The 18,069-nt window shown below is 40.9% G+C and overlaps 1 protein-coding gene and 1 long non-coding RNA gene across 4 annotated transcripts in view; one reads left to right on the top strand and one right to left on the bottom strand.

Annotated features, from left to right (window-relative positions):
• The window catches only part of GFOD1 (Gfo/Idh/MocA-like oxidoreductase domain containing 1), a 135,574-nt gene that overhangs the window by 83,215 nt on the left and 34,290 nt on the right, over nucleotides 1-18,069 (top strand). The gene's annotated exons all lie outside the window — the stretch shown is intronic.
• The window catches only part of LOC143669092 (uncharacterized), a 51,994-nt gene that overhangs the window by 24,958 nt on the left and 8,967 nt on the right, over nucleotides 1-18,069 (bottom strand). The window contains exon 3 of one of the 2 annotated variants that reach the window (XR_013168697.1): nucleotides 3,028-3,101. The exons of the other annotated variant lie outside the window; for it this stretch is intronic. This is a non-coding gene — a long non-coding RNA (uncharacterized LOC143669092). The remainder of the gene's footprint in view (nucleotides 1-3,027; nucleotides 3,102-18,069) is intronic. 2 annotated transcript variants of the gene reach the window in all.

Below are 18,069 nucleotides of genomic sequence, written 5' to 3'. Positions count from 1 at the left end.
TTACCATCTATTTTCAGCACCTTGCAGTAATGACATTCCTTTGTTCTTTCTCATGCAAAAACATTTTTAAAATTTGTACATTTAGTCACTATCATTATACACTCTAGGCTTTCCTAGACTATACCATCTTAGTCTTTATCATCTATTTTTTCTTCTGATTTCTTTTGTGCCCCCAGCCCTCCTCCCTCTATCATTCTCACGTTCAGCTTCATTGTGTTTTAACATAATTGTATTATAGTTAAGTAGTATTGTGCTGTCCATTTCTGAGTTTTTACATTCAGTCCTGTTGCACAATCTTTATCCCTTCAGCTCCAATTACCCAATATCTTATCCTATTTCTACCTCCTGATGATCTGTTTCCAGTGAAATTCTCCAAGTTTATTCATTAATGTCAGTTCATATCAGTGAGACCATACGGTATTTGTCCTTTTGTTTCTGGCTAATCTCACTCAGCATAATGCCCTTAAGGTCCATCCATGTTGTTACATACTTCATAACTTTATTCTGTCTTATAGCTGCATAATATTCCATCGTATGTATATACCACAGCTTGTTTAGCCACTTGTCTGTTGATGGACATTTGGGCTGTTTCCATCTCTTCGCAATTGTAAATAATGCTTAATGCTACCTTCTTAAAAGGCCAGAGAACATATCCAAATGCTAGGGTGTGTCGGTTGCACTGTGAGAGCCAGAGCCTCTCCAGAGTAGTTTGCTACCCTTATCTAAATTCAAGGCATCTCTCCAAAGAAAACATTTTTAAATCACTTGAGGCCTGAGGCTTTGCTTCCCTGTGTTCCCGATGTCATTGACCTCAATTGACCTTGGACATTTACACCGCTCTCAACATCCTGCCATGCCAAAAGGCCGGCATCATTTCAGAAATGCAGCAGATTCCAGCTCACTTCACTTTCTTTCTTTTTAAAAATCTGTTAAATTCAAATAATGGGCCCTTCTTTAATATGATAGTTATGTTGAATACTCCCTTTACAATTATTTCTACCTATAAGCCTATCCATTTTCCGACCTGTATGTGTGTGTAAAGAGGTACCTGGAATTACAGTCACCTAGTTTGATGATGCGTATAATCAATGTATGGTGGGGATTTGGGGTACTAGTTTCATTTCCTTCCTCACATTTTTCCATATTGCTTATTTTTTAAAAAATGAGCATGTGCCGTTTTCTAAAAAATAAGAAAGTCATTCCCAAATAAATGAATAGATAAATAAACAGATATATCATCCCAAGATGAGGTCCGAGAAAGCATAGAGGGGCCAGGGCTTAATTAAGTACTGGGCTGAACATAGATTCTTGCCTTGTTTATTAAGTCTTTTGTTCGCCTGTGGCTGGGTTTTATTTCGACCTACTGGCCTACTTTCCTTCAGTCAGGTCCTATGTTGTTCACTTGAGTTCTTGTACGTGGTTGCTTCATTTTTTTTCTCTGCTAGATATCCCACAGGGATGTCCTCAAAGCAGAACAAAATTTTATTGGAATAGCAGCCACTTTTGGACAGTGAGAAAAACTACTTTCTCTTCATAACTCATGTTTTTTGTTTTTTTTTTTCCTGCATGGGCAGGCACCGGGAACTGAACCCGGGTCTCTGGCATGGCAGGCGAAAACTCTCTGGGCCGCCCTCACATTGCTTTTAAGCAAACTCTGCCACTCATCAAACTTCCACTTCTAACAGCAGGAGGAACAACAGGAGGCTAATGCCTCCTGCACAAGATAAGGCGGTCTTGCGTGACATATTGTGCAGAAAATTTAATTAGGCAGAATGAGACCATTGGAACTAGGTCCTGCCTGGAAAAGGAAAAGAAATTAACCTCTGCCTGCCACAGGAGGGCCCAAGGTCATGTTGAATTGTGTTATGATCAGGCTGTTTTTACCTGAGTGAGAGAGAGAGAGAATATAAACACTTTCCACATGTAGGACAAATGCTGCTTCCTTGGGTCTCTGTACCATTCTTTCCTTCCACTGCGTTAGGTAGGGAAGGGCACATTTCTCACATACCTTTGCCAAATCATGGTTTTTCTGGGAGCAAATCCAAGTACTCCCATCCTTTGGAAGCTAACCCAAGAAGAGAGATTCTGTGAACTTCTGCTCCTCGGCCGGGCAATCCTGAAGAGTTTGTTAAGTGAGTATGGGGAGGTGCCGTTGAGTTAGAGCCAACCAATTTATTTCATTACCATCTAAGTTAAACAAAGGGTTTGCATTGGCAGTTGTCTCCTGATGAAATCCAGTGACTCAGGAAAAGCCTCTGACTAAGCCCTGCTGTCATAGCTGATCCTCTTAACCCCATTTGACCTTAAATTTTTCCAAAGTTTGCTACATCCAGGACCTTATAGCTGGGCAGAGACCCAATCTCTGCTTTGAAGAAGTGTTTGATTCTCAGAGAAGCCCTTAGAATTTCCACCACGGCCCATTTCTCAGCCATTTGTAACTCCTGTGTCTCAAAGGCACTTCAAAGAGACATGACAAAGGACTTTACTTTTAATGTCTTCCTTTATTCCAAGTGCCTGAGCCGGTCTGGTCAAGTAGTGGTGCTCTGGTCCCAACCCTACAGGAAGGCACTGCGAAGATGTGGTCTCTGCAGACCAGGAAGGCACAGTCTAGTCAGTGATGTATGATTCTAAGAGTGGTAGGCAGAGCAGGAGGCTGGCCCTCCAGAGTGAAAGCCAAGTTGTTGGGTCACCTATTTTAAGGCTGTCCTCCTTCTCTTCAACAAATAAGCCCTAAGCGTATAGTTTCGGCTACTGTAACCCAGATCCAAAATAGCAACTTTTTTCCTCAGTTAATAGTCCATTTATAAATAGCCTGGCAGCTCCACTGTGTCTGGGATCCAGGATCCTTCGTGTCATTGCTCCATCTTCCCTGGGATGTTGTCCTTGCCCACATCCCCCAATATGGCGCCACCCTCAGTCAGTTTTCTCACCAGGAGGGGGGATGTGGGGAACGGCACCGTGGGAAGTTCACATATCACTTCCACTCACATCCCATTGGCCAGAACTTAGTCACATGACCATACTTACCTGCAGGGGAGGCTAGGAAATGTACTTTTTATGCTGGGCAACTTTGAGTCCAATCAAAATGAGTGGTTTTCATACTAGAAAAGAAGGGGAGACAAGGAAAGGAGAGTCAGGAGTCTGTGCTTTCTTTACATGTGTGATTTGTCAGGACCTGTGCTAGGTGCTGGAGATAAAGTGATATATAAGTAAGATGGAGTCCCTGCCAACCATCCACAGGGAGATACACAAGGCCCCAGTTACCATACTGGGTATTAAGGCTAGCCAGGGCCAAATACAGGCACCCAAGCCAGACAGAACAGGACTTTGTTGAAGAAGGCTTCCCAGTGGTCTGGCTGTAAAACTTTTTAAAGGACAACTGTATTAAGCCCAATGGATTGAAGGTCCATTTCCTAAATCCTGGTTTCATTTGGACCTGCATTTTCCTTCCTTTGTCAATGAAACTGAATTCTGCAGCTAAGGTTCAATGATTGATTCTTGATCTTTGTATTTAAGATGTAAGGAGATTAAAAAATATTCCTGGAAGCAAGAATTAATAGCAAATAGAGGAGAAGCTTCAGGGCTCCATCTCGCCACAGAAGCTTTGAACAACTAGTAAGAACTGGAAGAAACAGCTTTCTCCAGTATAAAATATATACTGGAAATAGTTAAAGGACTGCAGTAACAGGGCAAGTATTGAATCAATGAAAACACTTCTTAAAAGCAGCGGGATCTTGTGGTTCCCTGGCTGGCCCCTGCCCTGTCCCTCACAGTCTCTTCAAGGAGCCCAGTACAGATCCCTGGTCCTGGTTCCAAAAAGGAGCAGAGTACCCTGGGGGGAGTGGGGGTGGTGTCTGCCCCAGTCTGTCTGGTTGTGGCCTGGGGGACTTACTATTCCAGAATTTGCCATTTGTGTAGAAGGCAGCTCACTGAGCTCTCCTACAGACTGCTAAAGGACAGTCGTTAAGTAGCTGCCTGAATCGCTGGCTGTCACATATACAGTACAGTGCCTGGGGCCATGAGAAACTATTTCCTAGTGAAAAGGGGACATTTGTAACCATGTAAATGGGGAATTCCTAGGTTCATGTGCATATGCCCAAGACAAGACACATGTGCAGGAAGGACCAGGGAGGCCCCTAAGCTTTGGCCTGGAGCTATTCTCTATACTCCTTGTATGGATAAGCCCTAAAGGAGAATGCTGGCACAGGTCAAAATCTGCAAAGACTGGGAAATGGGTTATTTTTTTCCTTCTTCTTCTTCTCTCTCTCTCTCTCTCTTTTTTTGTGTTAGCTCCAGGCATCAAGGATAGCTCTGTCATAACACATTAGCTGGGCACATACTTAAGGAACAGATGCCTCAGAGTCTAAATTCCAGCAATAACACATTAAAATATCAAAATATCCAGGTTTCAACAAAAGATGAGCAAACATACAAAGAAACAGGAAGCAATAGCCCATGCAAAGGAGAAGATTAACACCTTAGAAACCATCAATGAGGAGGATGAGACCTGGGAGATTCCAGACAAAGCCTTTTTATCAATTGTCCTAAATATGCTCAAAGAGCTAAAGGAAATCTATAGTACAATAGATGAACACTAAGAGAATATCGATAGAGAGATGGAAATTATGAAAATGAACCAAACTAGCCTGAAGACCACAGTAACAGAAATTAAAACTTCCCTACAAGTGTTTACAGCAGATTGGCGTTGGCAGAAGAAAGAATCAGTGAACTTGAAGATAAGACAATTGGAATCATTGAGTCTGAGGAGCAGAAAGAAGAAAGAAAAGTGAACAGAGCTTGAGGAACTTGTGGGTCACCATCAAGAATACTATATTTCATTGTGGGAATCCAAGGAAGAGAAGAGAGATAAAATGGAACAGAGAGAATATTCAGAGAAATAATGACTGCAGACTTCCCAAATTTAACAACACATGCAAGACACTCAATGAACCCCAAACAAGATGAACCCGAATAGACCCACACTATGCCATGTTATAATCAAACTTTCGAATGCCAAAGATAAAGAGAATTCTGAAAGCCATAAGAAAGAAGCAATGTGTCACATATGAGGGAACCTTAATAAGATTAAATTGCCAGTTTCTTATCGGAAACCACTGAGGCAAGAAGGCAGTGGAAAGACATCTTTAACATGCTGAAAGCAAAAAATTGCCAACCAAGAATTCAATATCTGGCAAAATCGTCTTTCAAAAATGAGGGAGGGATACATGGGACATGACTCCTAGGGTGTAAATCTCCCTGGCAACATGTGACAGAATTCCTGGGGTGAGCTAGGACCTGGCATCAACAGATTGAGAAAGGCTTCCTGATCAACAGGGGAAAGAGAGAAATGAGACAAAATAAAGTTTCAGTAGCCGAGAGATTTCAAACAGAGTCAAGAGGTTATCCTGGAAGTTATTCTTATGCATTTTATATATATCCCTTTTTAGTTTATGGTGTATTGGAGTGGCTGGAGGGAAGTACCTGAAACTGTTGAGCTGTGTTCCAGTAGCCTTGATTCTTGAAGATGATTGTATAAAGATATAGCTTTTACAATGTGATTGTGCGATTGTGAAAACCTTGGGTCTGATGCTCCTTTTATCCAGGATATGGACAGATGAGTAAAAAAAAAAAATGGATAAAAATAAATAAATAATACGGAGGATAAGGGGTAAAATAAATTGGGTAGATGGAAATACTAGTGATCAATGAGAGGGAGGGGTAAAGGGACATGAGATGTATGAGTTTTTTCTTTTTTGTTTTTATATATTTTTCTGGAGTGATGTAAGTGTTTTAAAAAATGATTATGGTGATGAATACACAACTATGTGATGATATTATGAGCCATTGATTGTACACCATGTATGGACTATATGTGTGTGACAATTTGTCAATAAAAATATTTTTTAAAAATGAGGGAGCAATTAATACATTTCCAGATAAACAAAAGTTGAGGGACTTCTTCATAACTAGGCTGGCCCTACAAGAAGTGCTAGAAAAAGTTCTGCAGATTGAAAGGAAAGGACACTAGAAATGTGCCACATGAGAAAATAAAGATCTCCAATAAAGATAATAACATGGTTAAATACAAATGCCAATATTATTGTATTTTTTGATTAGTTACTCTACTTTTTACTTCCTACAGTATCTAAAAGGACAATGCATAAAATATACTGATACATCAATGGTTTGGGACTCGTACAAATGTATAATTAGTGACAAGAACTATATAAAGATGGGGGACGGGGGGGACAGGAAATAATTGTGTATGCGGTTGAAATTAAGTTGGCATCAAAGCAAATGAGGTTGTTATCGATTTAGGATGTTAAACCTAAGCCCCATGGTAACCACAAGGGAAATATAAAAGAATAGGCAAACTCATAGAGGTAGAAAGTAGCATATAGTTTGCCAGAGGTGGGGGGGCACAGGTATTGGGGAGTTAATGCAAAATGAGCTCGGTTTCTGTTTGGGGTGAAGGGAAAGTCCTAGTAATGGGAGGTGGAGAGGGAACTGCAATATCGTGAGTGTAATTAAACGCACTGGATGGTAGCTACGCTTGGGAGGGGTTGGGGATGGAAAGTTTTACATTGTATATGTGTTTCCACAATTTAAAAAGAAAGAGAAACTGAAGACATGATTGCGGTTAAATGCAATACATGATACTGGATGGGATTTAAAAATGGAGAAGAAAAGGCTCAAAAGGAGATTTGGGGACATAAGAAAACATGTAAAACAGACTGCAAGCATTGCATCCAGGTTAAATTTCTTGAACTTGATAACCGCACTTAAGGAACAATGAATATCCTTGTTTTTAGGAAATGTACGTGGAAGTGTTATGGGTTCCAGAAGTATGATGTCTGCAGCCTGTTCTCAAATGTTGTAAAGATAGATTAGTTAGAGAGAGAGAGAGAGAGAAAGAGAGAGAGCGAGCGAGCGAGAGAGAGAGAGAGAGATGGTATATAGGATGGAAGAAAAAGGAAGGAAGGAAGGAAGGAAGGAAGGAAGGAAGGAAGGAAGGAAGGAAGGAAGGAAGGAAGGAAGGAAGGAAGGAAGGAAGGAAGGAAGGAAGGAAGGAAGGAAGGAAGGAAGGAAGGAAGGAAGGAAGGAAGGAAGGAAGGAAGGAAGGAAGGAAGGAAGGAAGGAAGGAAGGAAGGAAGGAAGGAAGGAAGGAAGGAAGGAAGGAAGGAAGGAAGAAAGGGCAAAGGTGGCAAAATGTTAAATTTTGTATGGGGTTTGTATTATTTTTGCAACTGTCCTGTAAAATGAAATTATTTCGAAATAAAAGTTACAAAACACATTAAAAAAAAAAAAAGCAAGTAGGATCCCTTCATTTTTTCCGCCTCTCCTCTCTCTGCCTTCCCTCCCATCCGGTTAGTCTAGCAAGGAGGCGTCCAGGCTCCGAGCAGGAGAAAAGGCACCTTTCCTGAGGACAGCTACCCCGGGCGTGGAGCACCCTCACAGGCCGTCTCCGAAGGGTTTCAGGGTGGAGGCAGCAGGGGGAGTGGTGGCCCAGAGAGCTCTTAGGTAATGTGGCAAACAAACAGCCAACCGGTGTTTTCATTTTCCATTAGCCGGAGAGGCTTTTTATTTCCTCTCGAAACCGGAGCAGACGTGAAAGCAATTAGTGTTAGTGGGTTTCCAGTGGCGTCCCGGGAGCCAGCAAAATCCTGGGGCCAGATGTCTGTACTTGACTGGTTCCTTGTTCAGAGAATATCCATGAGTTATTTCCACCCCTGCTCATCCCCTCCTCCCACCCCAAAGACCCAAAATACCACAGTTGGGAGAACTTAATATTCTCTGAATAGCAGAGGCAGAGGCTTTTCTTTGGAGATAGAGAAGGCTGCCTCAGTGGTGGGGGAAGGGAGGGAAAAACCCTCGCCAGCCTCCTCGGACCCAGCCTGGCCCCAGGACCCCGTTAGGCCAGCGAGGGTTTGGGACCAGGGCTTGAAGCAGAGATAAACAGGAAGCACGGAGCAATTCTCTCTGCCCCATCGTCTATTCTGCTTTGTGAGCTCTTCCGTCCCCCTGCCTTCTCTCATCCTGGATGCATAGAGAAGGGACATGAAGTAAACAGTAGGAGAAATAGAGGGCCCGAAACAGCCTCTCTCCCTCCCCTGAACTGGCATGGCATGATCTGAGTTTCACTCCGTTCCAAGGTGTATCATAGCTGAAGCCCCAGAATCTTCCACTTAACTCCTTTTCTAGTGTAGATATGCTTTTCCTCTACAGCGTCGTGTCTTCCTGCGAGACCTTGTGTTGAGTCGTTCATCGCTGACCATCTGTATCAGCCTCTCCAGTTGGGGTGCCACCAGCCACGTGTGGCCCTAGAGCGCTTGATCTGGCCAGGGTGATAGGATGTGCTGTCAGTGTAAAATGCACACCAGATTTCAAGGCCTTAGTACAAAAAAAAAAAAAAAAGAACATAAAACATCTCAAATGTTTATATTCACTACATGTCGAGGGGATAATATTTTGGATATATTGGGTTAAATGCAATTCGTTATTTCTTTTCTCTCTCTCTTTTTTTAATATAAGAAAACAAACAATACACTTAGAACCACCAAAAATGGATATCTTAGTTAGCTTAACCATAGGCATATTTAAATCAAGTATCCATTTAATCATTGTAAAGCCTGTGTTTGCCCGGTAAGTTTCAGAAGCCAATTGAAAATTAGGGCAAGAAGGAAAAAAAAATCTACAAATTCAGTTGGCAAAGTTCTTAAATTCTAAATGTTCAACACTAACTTAGATACCATTTGATGAGCTGTCAAAAATGTGAATGTTCTCAAAATATCAAATAGAGCGTTCTTACAAATATCTGCTAAATGAAATGCACTATTAAAATGAATTTTACCTGTTTCCATTTACTTTTTTAATGTGGCTACTAGAAACTTTAAAATCACATGTGTATAGGTGGTGTGGTGGTGGCTCAGTGGCAGAGTTCTCGCCTGCCATGCCGGAGACCCGGGTTTGATTCCCAGTGCTGTCCATGCAAAACAAAAACAAAAAAAAATCACACGTGTGGCTTGCACTATATTTCTTCTGGGACAATGTTGGTCTGATCATCCTTTAAAATGTTTTAGAGGTTTCTTCTTTAAGGTATTGAAAATAGTTTGTAAAACCTTACAATCCTTGAAAAGTCTTTAAAGGAAAAGAAGAGGCTTTCTCTAAATCTTTGTAAGAGGAAAGTTGGATAGCCAACAAAGAAATTACACAGCATTTGGGAGAGCCTAGAAACTTGATCACCTTTGAGGGACAGTGATGATGTAGATGGGTAACGGGCTGGGGTTGGACAGTAGCCCATGATGGGGTCTGTGGGGTGCTGGGGAGAGGTGCCCTACATAAAGACATTCAAATTCAAATTTTTAAAACCCTGGGTGCCTGTAAGCAATGTCTCCAGGTGGAATTTGACCCAGAGGACTCCATCATGCTACTCTTGGAGCCTTTAAAGCTTTCAGAACAAAACTGTTTTACACTGCAGATCCCATAAAAACTTCCTGTTGCAGGTAATAAAAAACCAGGTTTTGTAAATTGGAATTATAAAAGAAAAATCTTTAAATGACATTATTTAAAATTTTGCACCCAAGTCACAGGCAGGCTCCACTGGATAGTTTACTTATTCTGTTACTAAGAAGGTGGATACCAGTAAACTCTTATTTATTGAATGCTCGTTCTGGAAGATGCTGGGATAGTGTTGGTTCATTGAGTTCTTCATTTTCATTGAGGCTCAGGAAAATTAAGCCATAGCTAGAAAGTGGCAAAAACCGAGGCTTGAGCCCAGGTGTTGCAGTTTTAATCCAAAGGGTTTTAAAAGTTTTTCAGACTTGTCATACATGGCCTCATTTGGTCCTTACAAGAATCTTGTGAAAATCAGGAAGTTTGGGCAGCTCCTTTAGTCTTGTTAGTAAGCTTCAGCTTTCCTCAGTTTTGAGAAGAGGCTGGATGAGATGACTGTTTTATAAATCCATGACTTTGTGACTTCCTAGTACGGTAAAGGGCTGAGTCGGAATCCCTGGGGACCCCTGAAATGATTCCCTATTTTAGAGCATCTGGCAAAGTCTTTGCCAGTCATTTTCTAGGTACATTAAAACAATGTCAATATTTTATATATCACGAGAATTTATTCCAGTCATTTAGACTTTGATTTCAAACTATGATTGTTTAGCATTTTTTTACTTCTAAAAATATAGAAACATTAAAACATTTTGCTGTTCATGCTTCATCTATATCTTCACCCCTTTTTCTGCAAAGAAATATTTTAGCAGCCTAATTAGTATATCATTTGCATACCAATCAATTCACCTTTTTAAAGTGTACCATTAGGTAGGTGGCTTTTCATATATTCACAGAACTGTTTAATCATCACTACATTCAATTTTCACCACTCCCAAAACAAACCCCATACCTGTAAGCAGTCACTCCCCATTGCTCCCCAAAACATACCCCACCCACTCACCCCAGCCCAAAGCAATCACTCATCTACTTTCTGTCCCCATAGAGTTGCCTGTTCTGAATATTTCATATGAATGGAATCATATGTGGCCTTTTGTGATCGCTTTTTTTCCACATAGCATAATGTTTTCAACGTTCATCCATATTTTAGCATTTATCAGTACTTCCTTTTTTAAGTAGTCAAATAATATTGCACTGTATGGATACACCACATTTTATTTATCCATTCACCAAATGATGGAGATTTTAGTTGTTTCTAACTGGGAGATATTATGAACATTTGTGTGCTAGTTTTGGTGTGGACATGTTTTCGTTTCTCTTGGGTATGTGCCTAGAAGAAGAAACTGTAGGTCACATGGTAACTCTGTTCAACATTTTGAGCAACTGCCAGAGTGTTTTACAGATGGCGGCACCATTTCGCCTTCCCACCTGTGTGATAGGCTCTAATTCCTCCACTTGACTCGCCATCCCTTGAGATTACTCTTCTTTTTGATTATAGCCATTCTAATAGATGTGGAGTGTATCTCATTGTGGTTTTGATTTGCATTTTCCTGATGAATAATGATGTTGCATTTTTTTCATGTGCTTATTGGCTTCTTGTATTTCTTCTTTGGAGAAATGTCTATCATCAAATCCTTTGCCCATTTTTTAATTGGGTCCTTTGTCTTTTTCTTGTTGAATTGTAGGACTTTTGTGTATATAAAGTGGATATTAAACACTTATCAGATAGTCGGTTTCCAAATATTTTCTCCCATAACATGGGTCATCTTTTCAGTCTTGATGCTATTCTTTGAAGCACAAAAGTTTTGAATCTTGATGCAGTTCATTTATTTATTTTAACTTTGTTGTTTTGGCTTTGGGTTTTGTATCTAAAAAGGTTTCACCTAACCCAAGGTCACAAAGATTAACTCCTGTGTTTATTCTGAGAGTTTTATAGTTTTAGCTGTTATATTTAAGTCATATGATCTATTTGAGTTCATTTTGGTGTTTGGCATAAGGGAGACATCCAACTTCATTCTTTTGGATATGGATATCCAGTTGTCTCAGAACCACTAGTTGAAGAGACTATTCTTTCTCCATTGAATTGTCTCAGTATTATTGTCATAAATCAATTAACAACAATAAAAAATCAATTGACCATAAATGTGAGGGTTTATTTCTGGACTCTGAATTCTATTCCATTGATCTATATGCCTATAGATCTTATGCCTATATTGCACTGTCTTGATTACTATAGCTTTGCAGCAAATTTTTAAATCAGGAAGTGTGGGTCCTCTAATGTTTTCCTTTTTCAAGAATGTTTAATCTATTTTGGTCCCTTGCAGTTTCACATGAGTTTTAGGATTATTTTGTCAATTTCTGCCCCAAATGCAGGTGGTGTTTCAATAGGGATTGCACTGAATCTGTAGATCATTTTGGGGAGAATTGCCATCTTAACAATAGTAAGTCTTCTGGTGGGACGTCTTTCCATTTATCTAGGTCTTCTTAAATTTCTTTCAACAATGAGTTTTAGTTTTCAGAGTACCAGTGCTAAACTTCCTTTCTTAGAATGATTCCTAAGTATTTTCTGTTTGGATGCTATTATAAATGGAAGTGTCTTCTTACTTTCATTTTTGTATTCGTTTTCTGCCGAGAACTAGTAAATAGTATCACACTATCCGTAAATGCCACCATGACAGTTTCCCTATAAATATGCAACCAAGCATCTCCCAGGGATAAGAACTCTATTTTTAAAAATAAAATCACCATGCCACTATTGAACACATAAAATTTAACAACAGTTCCCCAGCATCATCCAAAACCCACTTCACATTCAGATTTCCTTGATGGCCTCTAAAGTGTCTTCTCATAATTAGCCTTTTTGAATTAGGATCCAGACAAACTCACATCTTGCACCTGCCTCTCATATCTTTCCCCACTTTCTCATGTTTTCCCCCACTTTCTTACTGCCCCTCTTTTTTTCTTTTTCGCACTTTGAGGTTTTAAATTTGTATTATTCAGGCACAGGGGTCTATCACCCCACACAAGGCTAACATTTATAGTCTGACGGGCCCATTCAATAGACCTCAAATTCCTCCCGCTTCATAGCATATAGAAAATAACATTATTTTCTCCCAGCAGAAAAGCCCCTAGTGTGCGCGAGTTGTGCAGTGCTACGATTGGCTGCCCGAGCACCTGTTGAGGAGAAATAATCCTTGCTGAAGCTGTCGGACAGAAAACCATTGTTTCCAATCCCTGCCCCCTGGTACTTGAGCATCAATGACTAATTGTTAGGACGAGTGACGGAGAGGACTCTCGCTCATCTCACTTGATCTAATGGAGCCGAGGACAACTCAGCTCCATGGATGACCTTCTCACTCAGGACCGCTTGGGCCCCCACCTCCCACCCCTAGGGCTGCCCTTCCATCAACAGGTGTGGGTTTCTCCCTGGTATCCCCAGGTTTGCTTTTCCCCCCCGTTTAAAATATTGATCAGAAGGTGAGACGATGCACGTCTGCAATCAGGACCAAAGCAGAACTCAAAAGTAGAAAAATTTCCTTAAGAGATTTTAATACATTGTATGCCCCAAACCTTCCCACTTGTATATATTTTTCCAAATGCCAGCACACCTTTTTGCCACAATGTGTGCTCTTTCCATCACTGCCAGCTTGTGCTTTACTGCTTTGAATGGGGACATTCAAAATTGTCTTAAGTTTTCCTGTTGGCCATGAAAAATATCACGGACTGGTTTTAGTTTAACAACGAGAATGTACTGGCTCACAGTTTTGAGGCTAGGAGAAGTCCCGAATGGTCTTATTTACAGTGAATTTATACCCACAGGTCTAAACTGTCATCCACAAGCTGATGCTTTCTCCCCAACATCTGTGACATTCTGGGGCTGGCTGTTGGCCATCCTTGGGGTCCCTTGGCTTGCGTCTCTGCTTCCTCTCTTTTCTCTTCTGGATTCTGTTGGCTTCCGGTTTCTGGCCCCTCCATGTGGCTTTTTCTGTCCGTCTGAATTTCTTTGGTTTATAAAGGCTTTTAGCGGTTCAGATTAAGACCCACCCTCATTCAATTGGGCCACCCCTTAACTAAAAATAACATCTTCAAAAGGTCTTATTTACAATGAATTCATACCCACGGGTCTAAACTGTCAACCTACTACAAAAATATTTTCCCAACCAGTACAGCCAGGGTCTGATTTCCCCAGGGTCACAGTCACAAAGTACCACGGGCTGATTGGCTTAAAGAATGGGAGGGCGGTGTCTTGCAGTTGTGGAGGTGAGAATCCCAAAATCAACGTGTAGACAGGATCCAGCTTCCTCTGATGGTTTCTCCGTGGTCCATAGCTCAGTCTCTGCCTCCATCACATCTGCCTCCCACTCCTGTGTCCAGATTTCCTCTACTCATGAATAAGACCTCCAGTCATAGTGGACTAAGACCCACCTGATTGCACGTGGCCTCTCCTTAACTAATGGCATCTTCAGAGGTCCCGTTTGCAAATGGGCTCGCATGCATAAGACCAGGAGTGAGGACTTGAACATGTCTTTGTGGGTGCAGTGATTCAACCCATGACAACAGGAACCAGCCCATCAGCACGGAAGCCACCTCCAAGCTGGAGTGGGACATCAGTGCCCTCCGGCCATGCCAGGCGCTGACCCTTCAAGTTGCTGAAGAGGGGGATGGATTTCCTGGGTGCTGGGGAGATATTTGGGGACCTCAGCGCAGCGGCTATTTACCAACTGGTACACACACGGATCTTTCATTTATTTTTAACTTAAGTGTACAGTTTGATGAGTTCTGATAAATGTGTACAGCTCTGTGACCGTCACTGCAGTCAAGATAGAGGATTTCCATTATCCCAGAAACTCCTGTGTCACCTTGCGGTCCCTTCTCCAGCTTCCCATCCCCAGAGCCAGCCCACATAATCACTGACAGGCTTTTGCTCGGGCTTAGTTTGAACTCTTTTAGAATTTCATGTAAATAGAGTCAGACGGTACGTTCTTTTCTTTGTATCTGGCTGCTTTCGTTCAGCATACTATGTTTGCAATTTTCCTAAAGTGGTTGTATGTGCAAGTAGTTTGTTTATTTTTATTGCTGAGTCATATTCCATTTTATGGATATACTACTGTTTTGTTATCCAGTCACCAGGTAATGAAATCAACCTGCTTCCAGTCTGGGGCTGTGGGACAGACTCTGCTGTGAGCACTCATATTTGAGTCTTTTGTATGGACATATGCTTTCGTTTCCCTTTGGTAAATGTCTAGCAGTGGAAATGGCTGGGTTGAGGGTGGGTACATGTTTTCTTTTATTTAAAAAAAATATATGCCATAATATTTTAGTATTCTTTAAGTATAAATAAATCTATAGAGGCAGAATTAGGTTAGCAGTTATATAGGGATGGAAAGGATAGAGGGACTGAGGGGTGACTCCTCACGGGTATGGAATTTTTCCTTTGGGAGTAAGGAAAAATGTTCTAATATTGATTGAGGTGATGAATACACAACTCTAGTATATATTAGTGATCTATTAATAGCCATTGACTGTTCACCTTGAGTGGATTGTATACTGTATGGATAAATCCCAATAAAACTACTGAGAAAAAAAAAAGGTGGTTGCCCAGCCCTTCTTTGACAACCGCTTACTGTTACCGCGCTATAACTAGCGCCTAATTCCTGCTAGGAGAAAGAAAAAGAATGAGTGGAGTCATCTATCTTCATAAACAGACGGGGCTTTCAAAAAAAAAAAGGCCTGACTCCCCCAAGTGTCCCTGGCTCCCATGTGGACTGCTGCTCTCCCTGGTGCCCGCTGGCTAAGCGGCAGAGAGAAAAAGACGTTGCTTTCATTGGATGCAGTCAGCTGAGCAGGCGGCTGCGACATGGTCGCTGCCTCCGGGCCACTGGAATCCTGCATTGCTTCCTTTCCGAGTCCAGGGCAACTTGTTAATCAAAACTAGACTCCCGGTGTGAGTTTGGACACTGCATGTGTGCGCCGAGGTGGCCAGTCTGGGTTAAATATGCAAAATTGGCGTTTGAGTATGGAGGGGCAAATTTTTTTTTTTTGAAGGACAGTGATTCTTTATTAGAGAAGTTGTGGATTCACAAAACAATCATGCATAAAATACAGGATTCTCATGCACCATCCCACCCCTGACACCTTGCCTTGGTGTGGAATATTTACCGCAATTGATACTATTATGTGTCATTCATAATGTGGGTGGATATTTTCCATATAACACCTTATTAACACCTTGTATTGAACATTTGCTATAGTTCATGATGGAATACTCTTTTTTGCTTGTTTGTTTTTCTTTAATAGGCTTAATTTTATTGGTATTACATTTTCCATTTCCATTTTTTTAACTATATATTTTGTGGTTTTAATTAAAATTTTTTTTTTAAAACATGACATATAAACATGAACATTCTTACCATATGATCATTCCATTCTCGGTATATAAACTATAACTCATAATATCATCACATAGTTGTATATTCATTACCATGATCACCTCTCAGAACATTTGCATCAATTCAGAAAAAGAAAAAAAAGAAGAAAAAAAAATTGGTACATACCATACCCCTCCCCCTCCCCTTCACCAATCACCAACATTTCAATCTACTAAATTTATTTTAACATTTGTTCCCCCTATTATTTATTTATTTTTAACCCATATGTTTTACTCATCTGTCGATAAGGTAGATAAAAGGAGCATCAGACGAAAGGTTTTCATAATCACACAGTCACACTGTGAAAGCTATGTCATTATACAATCGTCTTCAAGAAACATGGCTACTGGAACACAGCTCTACATTGCCAGGCAGTTCCCTCCAGCCTCTCCATTACACCTTAACTAAACAGGTCATATCTATTTAATGCGTAAGAATAACCTCCAAGATAACCTCAGCTCTGTTTGAAATCTCTCAGCCGTTAACACTTTATTTTGTCTCATTTCTCTCTTCCCCCTTTTGGTCAAGAAGGTTTTCTCAGTCCCTTGGTGCTGACTCAAGGGGGCAATTTTTTTGAAAAACAAGGTTTTTAAGATATATTTTTGTGCAAGGAAAGCATAGATGTTAAAGGTACAATTGGATGAGTTTTGATAAGTGGACACACCCAGAAAACTCCCTCCCCTAGAGATTTGCAGCATTTGAAAAGGGGAAGTTTGAAAAGCCTCTAGACTTGCCTGAGGCCGAGAGTGTTTCACCGATCCCCACCTCCCGCCTAGGCTTTGCAAGGAGGTGAGCTTCAGAAGAGAAACAAATCCAGTCTGCCAGGGCCATCACTTTGAAAATAGCTACCTAGTATGGGCTAAGCACAGACATACTTTATCCAACTTAACCTTCAGAACTGCCCTGTGAGGCAAGAGTTATTTCTCTTCTTCAGATGAGGAAATCAAGGCCCAGAGCTATCAGTACCGTAATACAGAACATAATACATAATGTAGTGCATAACAAAGCCAGCTAGTAGCTGGCAGCACCACGAGTCCAACTCAAAGGGGGCAGCTGCAGCGTTTGCACTTGCCATAAGTCCGGCTTCCCAGAGTTCCTTCTGAAATATTGGTAAGGACAGGGAAGGGAAGGAGATGCATCCTTTGGAAGAAGGATATTCCTTATCTGGAGACATGGAAGAAATAGGAAATGTCTTCTTTTAAAAACTTGTTGCAAAATTTGTATTCTGTTCCAAATATGCCCATATGATTTTAAGATGAAATATGTTTAAAATAAAAATGCTTCCTCTCTCCCCAAATCATCCAGTCAAAGGACACGCCAGGAAGACGCCAAGTGGGGGTGTGTAACTTTGCACACTCGCTGGCACACCAGCTGCGGGGTGTTCCCATCTTCTCTTAATTCTTAGACTCAAGGGGTGCTCGGCCCCAAATGCTTCCTGTTCCCCGCCCTTCTCCTGTTTTATTTTTCTTAACTTTTTTTTTATTGTGAACTGTAACATATATACAAAAAAAAAAGCAATAAATTTCCAAATACATTTTAACTAGTAGATATAGAATATATTTTAAAGTTTGGTATGGGCTACAGTTCCACAATTTTTTGTTTTTCTTCTAGCTGCACCAAAACACTGGAGAGCAACAGAAATATCAATATAATTCGGCAGTCATACTCATTTATTAAATCCTATCTTCTCTGTTACACTCTTCCTCTTTAAATAACATATATACATAAAAGCAATAAGTTTCAAAGTGCAGCACAGCAATTAGTTGCAGAACAGATTTCAGAGTTTAGTATGGGTTACAGTTCCACACTTTTAGGTTTTTATTTCTCACTGCTCTAAGGTTCTGGAGGCTAAAAGAAATATCAGTATAATGATTCAGCACTCATACTCATTTTGTTAAACCCGACCTTCTCTGTATAATTTCACCATCATCTTTGATCTTTCTCCCACTCTTTAGGGGTATTTGGGTTATGCCCATTCTAACTTTTTGCTGTTGGAAGGAGCTATTGATAATATGGGATGGGGGATGGAGCTAGCTGAAGTTCTGGAAGGGCTGGCCGCTCTGTATTTCAGGAGAGGTTGTAGGTTTTGGAGAGTTTCCCAAGTGCGTGGAACTTTGGTAGGATCTCATATAATGCCCGGTGTTCTTTAGGATGGGCAGGAATGGTTTTGGTTAAGATTTGGCAAGTGATG

The sequence above is a fragment of the Tamandua tetradactyla genome, chromosome 25, assembly GCF_023851605.1.
Source record: "Tamandua tetradactyla isolate mTamTet1 chromosome 25, mTamTet1.pri, whole genome shotgun sequence".
In the NCBI taxonomy this organism is placed as follows: domain Eukaryota; kingdom Metazoa; phylum Chordata; class Mammalia; order Pilosa; family Myrmecophagidae; genus Tamandua; species Tamandua tetradactyla.
The sequence above is the reverse complement of the archived record's forward strand: the minus strand, read 5'-3'. Positions and strand labels throughout refer to the sequence as shown.